Source organism: Ornithodoros turicata, chromosome 3 (assembly GCF_037126465.1).
Source record: "Ornithodoros turicata isolate Travis chromosome 3, ASM3712646v1, whole genome shotgun sequence".
Taxonomy (NCBI): Eukaryota; Metazoa; Arthropoda; class Arachnida; order Ixodida; family Argasidae; genus Ornithodoros; species Ornithodoros turicata.
Genome location: NC_088203.1, coordinates 57,746,938 through 57,763,766, shown reverse-complemented (window position 1 = coordinate 57,763,766; position 16,829 = coordinate 57,746,938).

Below are 16,829 nucleotides of genomic sequence, written 5' to 3'. Positions count from 1 at the left end.
CACCCCCGATTATGCAGGGTAAATATGAGAGATGGTGAACAGTATACATATGAACCTGCATTCCAAAATTCCAAAGGGCAAACCTCTCAATAGACATAGCGCACGAAATAGGAACCGCGAATTCCGAGACTCATCCTGCTATGACAGGGATGACGCCGAAATAAATCATGTAAAAATAAAACGTTCAAAAATAAATCTCTTATATATCAAACTTGCAAAATAAACTGTTGAATATAAATCATGAGAAAATCCACGCTGTCTAAATAAACTCCGAAAAATAAACTTTGAGGAATAAACGCTTCGAAATAAATATTTTAAAATCCATCGTCCCTGATTGGTGGACAGTCGACGGCGCTACGTCCGCCGCGGAAAATAGTGCACTCCTCGCGCTTGGGGCCAGCCAGAGCTAGAACAGTGAACGAGGATTTGGGTACACCGGAAGTAGGTTGTCTGTCTGTATGTGATCCGTGGCCGGTGTTGCCAACTTAGTAGGGGGAGGGGGGCTGATATCGTTCGGAATGGTGGATGCCCGGGAGCATATTATTTGGTGAAGTTCTGTTTTAGCAGTGCAAGTAGCGCGCGACATCGGTGTAATATAGTCTAATACAGGGCCGTCTATCAAGAGATTTTTGTCCATTCTTTGGGATGTTTTCTGATTTGCCGTTTGTCTTTTTCGTGTGTGCGCGCGCTTTCTTGGCCTTTCTTTTACCAGTAGGAATGACCGTCGCCGCGCAATCCGTCCACAACACTTCTATAGCTATCTTCTCTCCCTCCCAGAAGCCTGTTAGCCTCGTTCACAGCGCTCAGATGGCTCAAGGATCAAGAGTGCGTGTCCTGTATTCATACGCGCATCGTCCTCATCACTTTTAAACTGGATATTTCGAAATTCTAAGTTGTTATGTAATTGATAACAATACAAACATGAGTAAGAAACATCATAATAGCATGTTCCGCCGAAAAGAACACCATGTCGCCCATACGGACTATCACTACACATGACGCGGAACATTACCTTCCTAAGCCTAACCATGATTTATTTTAACAGCGGTTATTTTGAGGACGCCTATTTTTAAGCAGTGTATTTCATAAAATGGATTTTGAATGGTGGAATTTTAAGCGTGGATTTTTCAATGTTTTATTTTAAAATATTTATTTGATCGTACAGCCCTATGACATGTCGGCCAGTGTGCAACATGTCACGTGCTTGTGAGAGCCAATTGACCTTGTCGAGCTGTTGGGCAATCGACTTCTCGACCTTCTTACGTCAGTGACCCTGAACGTTGAAGTGCGTTTACGGGGTTGTATCTCGAGAACTACTATCTCGTAGAAAAATTATTATTTCTTTGTGGCTACTGTGGCGTGCAGCAGAACGCGTGTTATGCTGCGTTCCCAAACGAGCGATTTCGACACGTGAGAGCGTGAGAATGTCACTCTTCTTGCTCTCGCATCTCGGTCGAGTATTCCCAAACTAGCGGCCCATACCGCGAGAGCGTGAAATCACCATCTCGCTGATATTCATGGCCTTTCGATATTTTCGCTCTCGCTTCCAATATGGTGGAGTTAATAAACAAAAGAAAATGAAGACATAAGCGCATGCTGGCACATGGAAATGTAAAAGAACTCGTAATTGCGATAATTTGGACTGTACAATATCAAGCACAAAAATTAAGGCTATTTTGCATGCGTCGGGCTATTTCAGACCAAGAAATGTGTAAAGATATTCATTCAAGGATCCGCTAGGGGAGCTAATGTCCTCCCAAAAAACCACGGAGCTAGCCGATGCTCCGTGAGTGCAGAACCGGTTATAAAGAGTTAGGAAACTTGAATTGAATAAACGCATGAAAAATGTAAGCAATGTATTAGTGAAGATGCGTGTGGTGTGCGAGGTTACAAGTACCAGTGCAAAAGACACAAACCTGTCGTGGCACAACACAGAAATCCGCGCTAAAATTTGTGCGATTGGTAGATGCACTGAACATAAACAATTCTTCCTTCTGGAGATGAACCTCCCCACTCTCCATCTCAAAATAAAGTTATTGTTGTTGTTTCCTACATGATTACGTTTGCGTCTGTCTCTCATCGTGCACAAAGTTTAAAATATCTATAATGGTGTTATATGAGATGAGTTACAGGAACTACACGCATTTTGGATAATCGGACTCGGTAGCGTGTCTTCCTGCTGATCCCAAAATCGCGGGTTCAAACCCAGCCGAGGACGATGTCATCTTGGTGGAAGGCTGGAAGACGCGCCGTCTTCCGCGAGGGCGTGCCGTGTGTTGAGCTTTCAGCGAACGTTGAAGAACACTAAATGTAGGCAAAATTAATCCACATACCCGAGCACTATTGCATCGCTCATGATCATTGTTGTCTCGCGACGTAAACCCCCAATTATGATAGCGCTTTGGATAACATGTCGAATAGTCTTCTGCTCCAGCGCTCCTCGTGACTACATGTTTGGAAACAGAGGCGCTAGACGCGGTGTTGCTAAGCGATAGCCTCACACTCGCCTCGCTTTCCGGCGCTCGCTGTAAAACTCGCTCATTTGCTGTAGTAGCATAATGCAATACAATCTCCATTTCATGGATGGGCCCTGCAGTATGCAAGCCGCTTACTTGGAGAAATTTTTTGAAAACAACTTTTAGGAGCGATAACACCGGACGTTTTTTTTTATTATTATTATCTTTAGATTATTTAGATTTAGACTATTAGATTTCTTACAAAAAGGCTACGAGAGCAGCATAGATGTCGTTTTTGCAGTTGAGTTATATGGCCAGGCGGACAACCTCTGCCAGAAAGTATGTAACTAAAAGATGCCTACTTACCTAAAATTTATTATTTCGCCTGTAATTAGGGAATTTCGGGGAAAATGAGACAGTAGAATTGGATACAAACCTCGTTGAAAGTCATTCCACGATTAAAAATCGTGAAAGGTGCGCTCCATTCTACGTGCGCTGAAATATCCATCCCTGAATTGTAATATGCGAATCAGCTCAAACCGAAACTGCTGCGAACAGGAGCGCAGGGAGCACAGAAGGCGACGTGTTTTGGAGCGATGGAGATGATTGGATAGGTGCTGATCTGCTGAACAGATTAACCGCTAGCCCAGATAAGCCACCGTCGGTAAAGATAATGCGGTTCTAGAGCTGAGCCCATCCGTTTAGCTAGCCCAGTTTTAGCGAATCTCGTTTTAGAGGCTTCGGCTTAGAGAGCCACGTCTTAGAGAATGACGTTGGAGGGAAAATGGCGACGCGTTAGGTTTCAGCGATAGTCGGCTGAGAGAATTACGTTGTTAGCGAAGTGACCTAAACTTCGCGATGGCTTCGGTTTCGTTTTTCTTTCTTTACTCTGTTGAGATACGCGATAACGTACACATGTTTATGCGATTCTCAAAAGTCATTAGCTGACCCCATGAGGAAGCGATGTCATAGTACCTGGTACCGCCTTCTTAACAAAAAAGATGGGTTAAAGTGAAAAAGCAGGTTTTTGCTTTGACGTTAATAGCCTTGCGCAAGGGAGTGGGATTCCCAAACCAGAGGGGATCATGCGAAGAGGCGAGGGATGGAAAAGCATAGAGACGGAGAGGAAACGTCGAACTTTCAAACTTAACTGACACTCAGTGAAAAAAAGGCACACACACAAGAGCAGATTAAACTACGGACCATAGCGGGAACTGGAAAGACACCAACCATATCACTCGCCCTAAACACACGCCCTTTATTTTATTTTTCTTATCTATGAAAGTGGCAGTACTGATACACGAGCTTCCGTGCTTATCTATCTGCGACGTCTCTACAACCTGTCTGACGTGGCAGTTAGCGGACCTGAAGACAATTGCAGTAGATTCATAGTCCTGCGAGCAACCCCACTGCCCAACGTGTGCAGCCAGCTGAGACTCCATCTCAGCCTTCGTCACCTTATTAGAGAGCTTTAGTGTATCGTACGCTATCGCCTTTGCGTACGGAAAGGATAGCGTTGGTGGTTCTGCGCACTCTGCGAAGCTCTCTTTCTGTTGTGGGCGTGCGCAGAACCATCAACGCTATCCCGTACGTACGCAAAAGCGATAAGTACGATGCGCTAAAACTCTCTCTTGTGGCTCTCACGAAGTCTCTCGCTTTTACAACGAGCCGTCTCTCCTATGTACCTTTTTCCACTGGAGAGAGGCATGTCTTTGCATATGCCTGACACCTCAACCCTCTCAGCGGGACCCTCACTAATACTGGCAGCCAACCGAACTTACCTCTGACACTGGAAACAGCCTAAATCCTATGTTTTTCATCAATCTACTTTAATCGGTGAGAAGCAGCATGGACATAAAAAATAGCCACAACGGACTTAATAGCTTCAGGGGTGACCTCACCGTCCCGAACCGCCCTTTTTTCAACAATCTTCTGAATACGCCCCTCAGGAAGTACGGGGGTACCCTGCCCTCTCGAGCCTGGCAATTTAGCCCTGAAAGCAACGACCCACTTTATGCATGGACGACTTGTCCATAGCACCACTCAAAACTGACGTCCTTAACAGTTCTTGAATGTGACGAGGTAAATGGCAGAACTGCTTTTTCTAGCCCGTGGGCATAATAAAAGCACAAGTGGTGCACGACCTCCGGTCCTGCCAGAATTCTGACGTCGAGAAATTGCAAGGTTCCGCGTGCGGGTCTCTCCATAGTAAACGACATGTGGAAAGGATTACTTACAAAAATGTCAACCACACTGGGCCACTTAGTGTCACTTCATCCAATTAAGAAGAAATCAACGTATCAGTAGGCGTGCAGCAAAGGGACACACCCCTGGTGGCACCAACCGGTCCCATTTGTCTCATACTTATTTCACAACTTGTGTTCTAGGTGTCGCTTCTTTAAAGGGACAATTTGGACACCAGATGTGAAGTAAATAGGCCTCATCAGGTGATTCTTTATATCTTTCCGAGCCACCATGCAAAATATTTCGTTTATATTCGTCTCCGAGAATTTTTAATGCAATTTTTGACTTGCATATCTTTTGCCCCGACTGAAAGCCGCACTTGGACAGTCGTGACGCCAGAAGCGTTCTCTTCTGGCCGTTGCGGCGTCTGCTCGGCTCCTCTCGGCGGGCTGTGTGTTCTTCGTGCGTCGCCGTTCTTGGTTTCCGTACTTTCAATGGGCATGGCATTCCTGCTTTTTGTTAACAGTGACTGGCTACTGCATATGTGATGGTGTTGTTGAGCGATGACGTGTAGGCGTTCCTTAGTGCATCGTGAGAACAAGAATGAGAACACAATGTGCGTGTCATTTTTCGGCTTACTGGATACCGAACCCCCGAGACAGTTGGGGGTAGCCAGTATTCACCGTCCTGGATAGAAGCTCGGTGCAGTGCCAATGCGTTTTGAAAAGACAAGTAAGTGTTGATAAGTTTCAACCCCGTTCTCGTCACAGATTTGGCCTACACAGCATAAAAATTTGTTAGGCGCGTCCCTCTGAGTTAGAGCACAAACACCTCCATAGAAAATGTTACAAGCTACATAGTTAGAAATAATACGAGTTATTAAACAAATCGCCAATCCCAATTGGGTCAAGTCTCGGCTGAAAATCTCACTTTGCACCTCAAACACAAACAAGAGCTGAGTGTTGTTGTGTCGTCTTGCACAATCGTGACGTCGGGAACAACAGACGGCGAAACCGAAACCAGATATGGGTTAGAATTTAATTCATTTTCTCTAAAACGGGAAAGCTTTCACATTTTCTATTTTACGTGGATGCTATACGTGTGGAGCACAACTGGAATGGAGTCGCAATCCGAATACCCACCGGCGGTCCGGACTGTCGCTTTAAGGTGCTGGAGCATTTGCATGCAGGCCGACACAGGGTGGTTCCTCTTCGATATATAGAAACGCTACATTTTTGGGCGCGCGCCTAATGTATTTGCGTTTCCATATGAGCGGTCTACAATACGAGCCCAGAATAATGTTTTCGGCTGGAAGCCTTAACTAGGACAGAACGCCGCGCAAGAGGACCTCAAAGAACAAAAACAAGTGAGTAAACTCGGTAATTTTTTCTCGCACTGGGAGGTTTGATATCAAAGCAAATTTGGTATCGTAATAAGTGTCTATTTTTAAAAATGAATCACGCTATAAGGAAGAACATCAAAGGGAATGGTTTGTCCTGGTGACGAGCAACGTTTTCTACCCTCGTGATCGCGCACCTGAGTTATAATGGCTGTACCTGAGTCCTTCCTGTGCTGCGTGGAAGTGACGAATCAGAGGTTGGCCACGAGGAAAATGGAAGATGCGTTACGTCGTCTATTCGGTAGGCGAAACGAAATGAGTACGAGAGAGTATCTGCGCGTTCTTACACATGATTTGAAATAAATGCTCTGGAACGAAACATGTCGCAAAATCGTGCATTCTAACATAAAGAAAGCAGGCATTCTCTACGAAATTCGGAAGTCTTCTACCACTGGTAGTGCAATGAAATTTAAAACAAACGCGCAAACAGACAACCGTTATGCTATATTCGAACACTGACTGCTGGTTCGATCACTTATATGTTGAAACGGAAACCAAACTTCATTTGCGAGAACGATGTTCATTAAAGCTTACCTCTGCATTCTCTAAAACGAGGTTTCAGAAAACGAGCATTCCTTTCGCTGAAACGGAACTCGCAAAAGTGCAGGGTAAACAGTCGCTGAAACCAGGGTCGCTAAACTGCAGGGGAAACGCTTCTGAGGCGAGCTATTTTGGTTTCGACTCAGTTGCACAGCGAAGTTTGGCGATGGATATGTTACGGCACACGGCAGTTTCTGAAGTTTTGAAAAATAAAATCACTTTCAACGAGGATTGTCTCCCGTTCTGCCATACCTAACTGAATTCGCTAACTAAAGAGTTAATTGTGAATTTGATGTAAGTATTCGTAGGTAGATACTCTTCGAGAGGATGTCCAAGTGGCCGTATAAGTCAACTGCAAAATCGACATCTCTGCTGCTCCCATAGGGTTTTATAAAAAATATATAAAACATTAAAAAACGTCCTGGATATCTACATATGCGGTACATTAGTGGCACCGCATCTGTACCGTATGTTGTACGGCTCAGCTAGATCAGACGGCCTCTTTGAAAACAGCGTGGAAGTTTAGCACATTCAAGGGCATTGCATTCCTAGCCACTTAAATCTACTAACAGTGGACAGAAGATGATCTAAAACAAAGACGTATAGGAAAGGAACATGACGAGGACTATTACAGCGCGACGAGATAGTGGAGCTGCGTAAAGCCTTGTAAACTTACCGGCGCTGTCATCGGAAAAGTTGTCGTACATTCGAATGTTACACCGTTTTTATAGGGCCCGTTCTAAGATAACCCTTATCACGGTGTCTGGGTTAAGTAATTTCTCCGTACCGTACGTCGTCTCTCCACAGTCTGCCTGTAGTGCCATCATAATGATATCAGTCCCAGCTAACATAATTCTGCGTAAACAGTGCGAGCAAAGAAAAAACAATCGTGAATGATACCTCCAGCAGCTGTGAACAGGGAGTTTTAGCAATACCTAGAAGTTTCAAGATAACGTTTCCGAAAACATGATAAGCCAATTGCCTGATACGTTTGGGTGACATCTTATTCCTGATATCTGATTGACTGACAGCCATACGGAATCCAAATCGGAGGGCACTTACCATTTCCTAGAACTTCCTATTGTTGTCATCCGGTGGATTGAGACTTGAATGTGGCTGCGCGTTTTGTAAATTGTAAGAAAGCAATAACATTGATAACATTGTTGAGTAGAGTGTTTGCGACAATTGGTCTACGTGCTCCTCACCATACCGTGCTAGAATATTGTCGCTTATCTGGGTTAGTTAAACGGCACAGATAACCGAACGACATTGCCAGGTAGCGACAAAATTTACATCATGCAAACTGTAAACTTAAGTACACCTTGGGACATAAGTTTACGGAACACCGGAGTGTCGCATTTCTCTAATGGAGCGACAACCTAGCAGCAAACAGGAGTCGATACACAGGCTGGATGGATGGATGAAATAGCCAGACACCCGTTTCTTATTCGATCTGTTCCTGATAGGTAGCAGAAGGCCGCTCCGATGAAGAAATACGCAGGTGCCGTTTCCGTAAGGTTTTGTCCCAAGCTGTACGTCATAAAATATTTTGTTTCTGCGGTTATCAATATACTATGAAGATGGTACTGAACTATATAATTTCTCTTGAATTTCCAAGTTTTGCAAGTTGGGAGTCATCGAGGATGCGCTATGATGTGAAGACCACCAAGAGATAATTTTTGACACCGAACCGTATATAGCGTGCACGTTGTCCGCCACTGCGCGTTACATATCAAGCTGCTCCTTCGGAAAGCTTTACGTAAGTGGACATCTCTGAGCATCCTGCTGGATGAAGTGTACCACTATTTGTCCTACTAAACCTTCGACTTCTGTAATACTATATATCTCAATCCAATTCATATCGCAATAAACGAGTGCTACGGAGCAAGATGCAGCGAAAGTGCAACGTGCAGTGCAATGCAAGGCACGTGCTACGGAGCGAGACGTCCATAGGATATTTTTCTAATCTCTCAAACGTTGGGGGATGCGCTATTGAAAACTGTGATTTTGTTCCTGTTTCAATTGCTAGTTTCAGTGAATGGTTTTCACTCACACCGTTCTCCAACTGTATCGCGGAGGGCGAGAAGGTGAGGCGGATTGGAATCCTCTGGTTGAGCAGCGGCAAAAGCGCTCGCGAATCGCTCGGGTGAAAACGATTTACTAAGACTCCCTTATGTGTTTGGTAAATATCGTTTCTAAACGTCTTTCGTACAGGGACCAAAAGCAGCGAAGCCTAATCCGGTGCTTCATCCCCAAGGCAGTGGCGGATATAATGGGGGGCGGTTGGGCGATTGCCCCCCAAAACGTCAGTTTATACATTTGGTTTCTCTCTCTCCCCTCCCCTGCTACGCGCTCCGACAAAGGAGCCCCCCGCCTCCCCCGCTTCCCGAAACCGAGGGCCTGGGTCCGCTGTCTGGGAAGTGGTGGGCTGAAATGCTACCGGCAGTTGCGCTCTCTGGTGTTTTCTTCGGAGTTTCTCCTGAGGGTGACCCAAAGGACACATGTTATTTACCCCTGCTTCCTTCCTTCCTGCTTTCCTGTTTCCGTCCTCGACCCTCTCTCCACAGTACAATCTGGGCCAAAGATCCCGATCTCCAACACTTTAGACTGAGGATTAACGTCGCTCGCATTGGGAATGTTGGTTCTTACGGAAGAATAGCAAAAATGAAACAGAAAATACTGTCATAAAAGCAGGATATCACGTGTTTTTTTTTTTTCGTTTTTTTCTTCTATGTTTTTGTGTTTCGCTAACAGTGCGTCTCGGCGAGACGTCAGTGTTCCATGGTGACGGCGCCACCTGTGTAGGCTGCAGTGCAGGCTGCGTGCTGCAGGAACGTGCAGCTATTGTGCAACCATATTTTTTTATGATATATTTTTCTGCAGTCTTCATCCTATCAAGTGATTGTGCATGTAGGCTGAAACATCTAGCTTTTCTTAGGCACGGCTACAGGTATTGTGAAGCGATATACTGAATAGGACAAATTTTCATGTTCAAGTTTCTGGAATACACCAGGGGCCCTATCCTCGTCAAAAGTAATCGACCTCGATTACTTTACGTCACAAGCTGTAGGGCGGCGCTGCCACGAAATACTCCGCCCTTAAATCCCGCCCGTTTCAATTGAAATTTATACCTATTTCCTTCGCAGCCTCTCGGCCCTAATCTCGGGCCGTGACCCTACGTCATTTTGACGTAACAATGACGTAAAAGATTAGTTTCAAAGCTGAAAAGTAATCTAGCGAAAGAGGGTGGATTACTTTGAGCGGCGATGGGTTTCGTGATGGGTCCGCATGTGCATTTCCGTTTGTTGTGTTGTATAAAGTCTGTATGTGCTCGTTACAACAAAGAATTCATGTCTTTCTTCGTTTGTGTTTAATAATGAGAAAAAAGCACCGCGTAGCACCCTTTCTCTGCGCCGATCGTGGCATCGTATGCGTGAAAGCGGTGGGCTTTTCGAAGCGTCGTCCGAGCCGTACGTCGTACAATCAATGTTATTGCAACGTAGCGGTGTGCACACAAAGAACTCATCGATCAAGGTTCACCATTTCTTGAGTAGAACTATCAATGCTCATTTGCGGTATCATTACCACCCCCACAGCTCACGAGCAAAAGAAGCATATTGAAATGCGAATTATCATTTCGCATATCGAGCACACGAACACACAGAAAAATATAAAGTAAAGCTCATAAATAGAGCTCAAGATTTAAAGCACGAACCGATTTCTCATAAACGCGTTTAGGGTTCGCGCCACACTGTTCGTTCGACCCTTTGCGATGATCCTTCGCGCTTTTATCGTTTTGTTGCCTGCCATCAGCGCCATCTCACGGGCACATACCGAATTATAAATGCAAAGTACAATCACGGTGTCACACAAACATTGCCGTCTTGCACACCTGTACGTCAAGAAAAATGACAAACAGCAAAAAAGGAAATTACGAGCGTGCGTTTCCACGCATTTTCCACGAAATTCAGTTTTACGCCGGCAGAGTTTTCTGTTTCCGACACCTAAGAACCGAGCAACAAGGCAGGGCAGGCAGATCATAGGTGTGATCTTCGGATTCTCAGGAGGAAACACCGATAAGGCGGGTCGCTTTCCAAGATAACACGTGGGGCGATTGGTTGATAGAAGATGTCAACCACTTTTAATATTCACGCCTTTTTTCGATTGTGCACCAATGACAGAAGAAATTTCAAGTAATCGAGGTAGATTACTTTGACCAGGATAGGGCCCCAGGTGTAACAGCCCTGCTGTGACCTGTATTTTGCAGTGGGACATGAGAAGGATGTAGTTGAACAAAATGCTTTGTTTGGCTAGTTGGTAATTCATTGCTAGACCGGGAAAAAAACACAGCGCGAAAACGATAACCACGGGAGGAACATAAGAAACACACCGGAGGTCTTCTTTATCGAAAAGAAAGGTTCTCCCTGTATCAACGATACATCTATCTCGCTTGCCACGGGTGAGAGGCGGTTACTTGAACAGGCGAAGAACTAGATTGTCTAGTAAAATTTTAAGTTGTTTTGGTTGTTCTTATCTACCTGCTTTTCCTTTTTTGCTCTTTTCTGTTTCTTTCCTGTAGCTGCGCACCCTTCAGTGCAGTAAAGTTTAGTTGGAGTAAGCGCCCGTGTGTGTCTTATGTTCCTCCAGTGGTTGTCGTTTTCGAGCTGTGTTTTTTCCCCGGTCTAGCATGAGAAGGATTTACGTAACATAACTGCACATGGGTGAGCCTATAAGGCTATCTACTGAGAAGTGGAAGCCAGGTGTACTGGTTTCAGGATAGATGTTCAGACAAGGAATGCAAGTACAAATGCAAAAAGTAGGTGGGGCACTAGAAAGCAGTCTTGTCCTGACAGGCTGCACTGTCACATAATAAACTCAGTAGTGAGATGCACACTTTCTATTTTCATTTTATTTACTGATGGTGAACAGACGGCATGGACTCTGCCAGGATTTTCTTCATGGGGAGGGGGCAGAATGTTTGGGGTGGTCGTTTTCCTGGTACGGGACCTGCATGTGATGCTGTGGAACAATTGGGCCTACAACTACATTTTCTTGGATTAGAATCCCTTCGTTTCTTGAACACAGAGATAAAACAGGAGTCGTAACCTGCGATTGTGGTGCAACGGCAATGTTTACTTGCTGAGGCCAGGGGAGGGGGGGGGGGCACCTGCACCCCCTGACGGCGCCCTTGACAGAATAAAAATACTAACATCAGTTGGCACTGCATAAAGCCTAGGCGAACTCAGAGCCGTCTTGTGTATACTCTTGTGAATGATTTATCTTAGGAAATGTACGCTCTTCCAACAAGCATTGGCAACGCCCTTCGGACATACAGTGCTCAATCATTCTTAAATCTTTCATGCACATCAGTACACCTTGTATATTCAAGTTGGTTCCATGCTGTCTCATGCTCTTGTTGGCTATGCTATGCTAAACGTGCTGCAACACCACTGAACAAAAATGCCGGACAACCCTGCTTTGTCCTAACAAAGATGCCAGGAGTTAAAACGGGCGCAGCCATGTCAAAGACAACCACAGCAGAAATGTGAATGATAAAGAACATTTCTGGAACCTGTTGTCGAAATGACCATTGGGAATTCAGAAGATCACACAATGTGTGAAAATAACCAGCACACTCACATATGTTTCGATGTTCATGCGTCTTTCCTCAACAACTGAGTTCCAATGCATGCCTGATTGCATTCATTTTGCATTTGTGACAATACAGACAAGACAGGCAGGTGACAAGACAGGCAAAAGTCTTCAAGAAACTTGAATTGGAAATCATCTACTGAGTTTCACAATTACTTATCGAGGAAGTTTTATAACCGAGGTTTATTAACTACATTTAGGACTACGTTTAGGACACTTTTCTGTTTCGTTTCACAGAGGACGGTCGCTCCACTCCTCATTACGTATATTGTAAATCTACTCAATATAGCCAGTGAGATCACACAACTTGGTCGATCCATTTTATAAAGATCCAAAACACAGCGCGAGAAGACACGACGGAAGAAGAGAGGACAGGACAGGCGCTGACTCCAACGAACAGTTTAATAACACAAAAACCAGTACGCAGGCGCACAGCCGCCAACCCAGTCACCACACCTTGGTCCAAAAGCGCAGCGTTGGAGTCAGCGCCTGTCCTGTCCTCTCTTCTTCCGTCGTGTCTTCTCGCGCTGTGTTTTGGATCTTCATGTATAGTCACCAACGTGCCCAACAGCGAGTCCTCTTGCATTTTATAAAGGTTTGTTTCACACCTCAAAGAAACGTAGCTCAGTTCAGGTCCAGTTTTGGGTATTTTACTGATCTCGTTGATCGGAAACGATACATCGTTCCAAAACACAACATAAATTCCAGCTAGACACCATATCAATGAGCCTGCTGGCTTGCACTTCAGCCATTGTATTTGGATCCTTGGCAATTATTTTCGGCACATTTAGAAGAACAACATACTCTCTGACAATGTCACCGGCTTCCAATCTGCCCGCAAACACACCTCCACCCGAGAAACGTCATTATGACTTTGGTAACCGAAACAAATGACTGAATGAACCGAAACATGTAACCGAAACATGACTGAAACCGAAACAAATCGGAAGGGGAGTGCTTGGTTCCACGAATGGGCATTTGTTCGCTGCCTGCTATTGCAAGAAAAGCAGGACCCCCTGAAAACCGTGGCTTTCTTGCGCGACCTTGTTCGCCCTTGGCTTCGCGCGTAGTTCAACACTGCCGAATTGGTGGTGCTGTCGAACACTATGACGTTATTTGTTTATAAACAGGGATAGGTCTATTGTGCACCGTACTGGAATGGGTTGCTGTTTTAACAGTTGTTGGAAATTCATTTGATTGAGTCATTTAGAATATTGTATGGATATCGATGCACGGATTGTGTGAAGCAGCTTTGCAACCGGAATCTAAGAGTGTGCCAAGCAGCAGGAAATGCACCCAGCCAGAGGATTTCTGCTGAATTCATGCTCAAGGACCTTTACATCTACTGCATTCACTCATGAATGCAGCATTGTCATGTGAAAAGACATGACAGACAGCCCATTAATGCTTTGAACATGCATTGAGCTTTACGCCTCTGGTTGGGTGTGAAACGATGAATCTTTCAACGAGCATACCATTTTCCGAATTGCAAAACATAAGCAAGAATTGATTGACACGGCTCATGTCTTGTGCCATCTCAAACGAATTGGATAGTATTCAAGGCTGCAATCCATGAAATAATCTTAACAATAAACCCTTTTTCACCCTCCCCGAGAAAACTCTTAACTTAGCTAACAATGTTCTTAGGTTTGAGCCACATGAGCTCACTCGGGTGTCATCTGTACAATTTCTGCTCATTGTGCTCCATGAAATATTGGGGGCAATATCATATTTACTTCGTGAAATGCAGAACTACGTCTGGTCTCTTCATACGTGCTAAGCTCAGGTGCTTAGTACATGCTAACCTTCTTACTGTGTACTACTCCTTTATCCACTCACGTGTGACCTACGCTCTCCAGGTTTATGTCCTCGCATATGCTACAAACCTTCAACCACTTCTCCTGACGCAGAACAGGGCACTGTGGATTGTTCTCTTTTTAGGTCCTCATGAGCCTGTCTTGTTTGCTTTTTCCTTTTGCGCATCCAGCTTGTGAACTATACAGTAGCACAGGTTATGCAGTAGTTCTCTTACACACGTTCCAGTCAACTTCAGTTAGCCATACACAATTATGCCACACTTTATTCTCCCAAGCATGAGCGCAATTAATTCTGGTTCCCTGCTTACGAATTCAAACAACTCAGGCAGAGGAATCAAACCTGGGTGTTCTCATCTCCGGTCAAGTATGCCATGCCATCCGCAAAACTCTTTGCTATCATGTGAGGAACTTGATACGCTCTGAAAATGCTCGCCAAGAACGTTGGCCTGTTCGTCGAGGCTCCTACAGATAGCACCATTGTTATGTAGATGAGGGGTGGAAAATCGAGCATATTCACGCTTGATTTTCTTCAGTCGGTCCCGCACAAACTTTGATGGTGTATTACAATTTAGCGATGAGACAAAGCTTTCCCAAGATTCGCGCTTAGCTTTTCGCCGCGTCCACCTTGCTTTTGCTCGGGCTTTTCTTTTTTCTTTTTTTTATGCAACCAAGGTTGTCGAAGTCAGGAATCTTCTGAAGATGCCCCCTGTTCGATTTTCTTCCTTATTTTTTTTTTTTTTTTTTGTTCTGGTCTGGGCGCTTGCTGAGGCGGCCAGGTGTTTGGGGGATGGCCATTGTGACCGCTTTAATGATGGCTTCTGTAATAACGTGGTTGACCTGTACAGTATGCGTGTCTTCAAAGGTCATTCGTAGGATATGGTCTTATTTTCAATAACACTCTAGTTAGCTTCTGAGAGTTTCCACCGCCGTGGGCATGTTCCTGGGTTATTTATAGGATGTGAAAACACTGCGATGACAGTGAAATGGCCGTTTCCACGGGGATTCACGTCTACTATCCATTCTATACTCTGGAACAGGGACACGGGCTCGAGAACGAAAGATCAAGAGTGGATGAGGACCGTGTGGTGAAGTTTATATAAGTTGGAGCTTCGGTGTTATGCAGGCAGAGTGGTATAGAAAGCATGCCTTTTTTAGAACGCTTACTCGACTCCAGTGCTGCTCACGAAGAAATTGTGCGCATTGAAATTACCTAGTATCAAAAATGAGGTAGGGAGCTGATGACATAATTCTTCGAATTGTCTGTGAGGGAGGTGGGTACACTGAACCGTTCAGTGTATTAACCTCTCACAGCCGCCATGTCTGCCGGTAGGTTGGCCTGCACATTCTGCGCAGGCATACATGGCTGCACGGGTACACCCTCTAGATCCATTGTGCGTGGGATATGTCCAACAGGAAGTGATTTCATAGTAATAATGGCTAAGCCTGCGGGTTCTTGTGTGATGTCTGTGAGATATTTCTGGAAGATGCCATAATGACGGAGGGGGGTTGGGCGTTGCGTACTCGGGTAAGTTTCCTGAAGACAAGCACAAACAGCGTTATACTTATCTAGTAGGGTTTCCGGTTCCGGATATAATTCCCCAAATCCTGCGGAAAAAAAAAACGCACATTTTTCGGACACGTCGAAACGGCGGTTTTCCTCGAAAACATTTTTGATGTGGCCATTCACGGTAAAAATAGGTAAAACAATATTGCACATTTGAGCAATATTTATTACGTGCGAACAGAATAGCCTTCTAAAACTTGAACTTGTTATAGTAAAGCGTTATGTACATATTCAGCGACTCGCACGACATGGCACACCGCTCTTTTTGGTGCAAGATACTCAGATTGGAGAACGCCCACTGCACGGTGGTGCTGGAGACGGGAAGGTATAACACGTCCATAGCAGCGGCAGCGAGTTTGCCAATCCGTTTCCCGAGACGACCAGAAATTGAACACATATATGTCGCTACCACCTGAGAGCTCCAAGAGCAGGTACTCTGAAATCTCGTTTCGTAGTTGCTGTTCATCAGACGTTGATGTTAGACATGCCCTCTGGTGGCTACGCTTGTACTGTGCTTGTCCCATTTCAGATGTTTTCTTGTAAACCTGCGACACCGCCGCTAACGCAGGTCATTTCATGTGATGCTGCTTAGAGGCTAAGTTCGTATTGTCTTAATTTACATGTTCCTTATATCGATCTTCCCCAGAAATTACGGGGGCTCAGTGGTATGTCTGGACAGCTCACGCAAAATTCCTGATCCTATTCACGGCGGTTTTCGGCGGTTATTCGTCTTCGCCGAAACCTTGAAAAATTTATCGGCGGGCAGTTTTTCGGCGGGTTTCGGTACCGAAAACCCGAAACCCTATGAGATCATTAATGTCGACGAGGTTGGCAAGGAGCACACGACAATACAATTGAAGGCTCACCTAACCGATAATGCAACTAGTACTAACGAATAGGGGTTTATACGAGGGGCGTTCTAGTCAAACCGGGACTTTTCATTTTTCGCAAAAGTAAAATGAACTTACAGGCGAGAAATTAGTTTTATTTTTCAACGTAATCTCCAGCTGCACTAATGCTGTTGTCCCAGCGTGTCATGAGGGCTTGGATGCCAGCAGCGTAGAAATCCTTACCGGCGCGTAGCAGCCATGATCGGACCGCATTCTTGACCTCGTCGTCGCAGCTGAAGTGGCGGCCCCCAAGGAACGCCTTCAGTGACCCGAAGAGATGGTCACTGAAGCCGTCTTTCGAGCCAGTTCGAGACATGTTATCCGTCG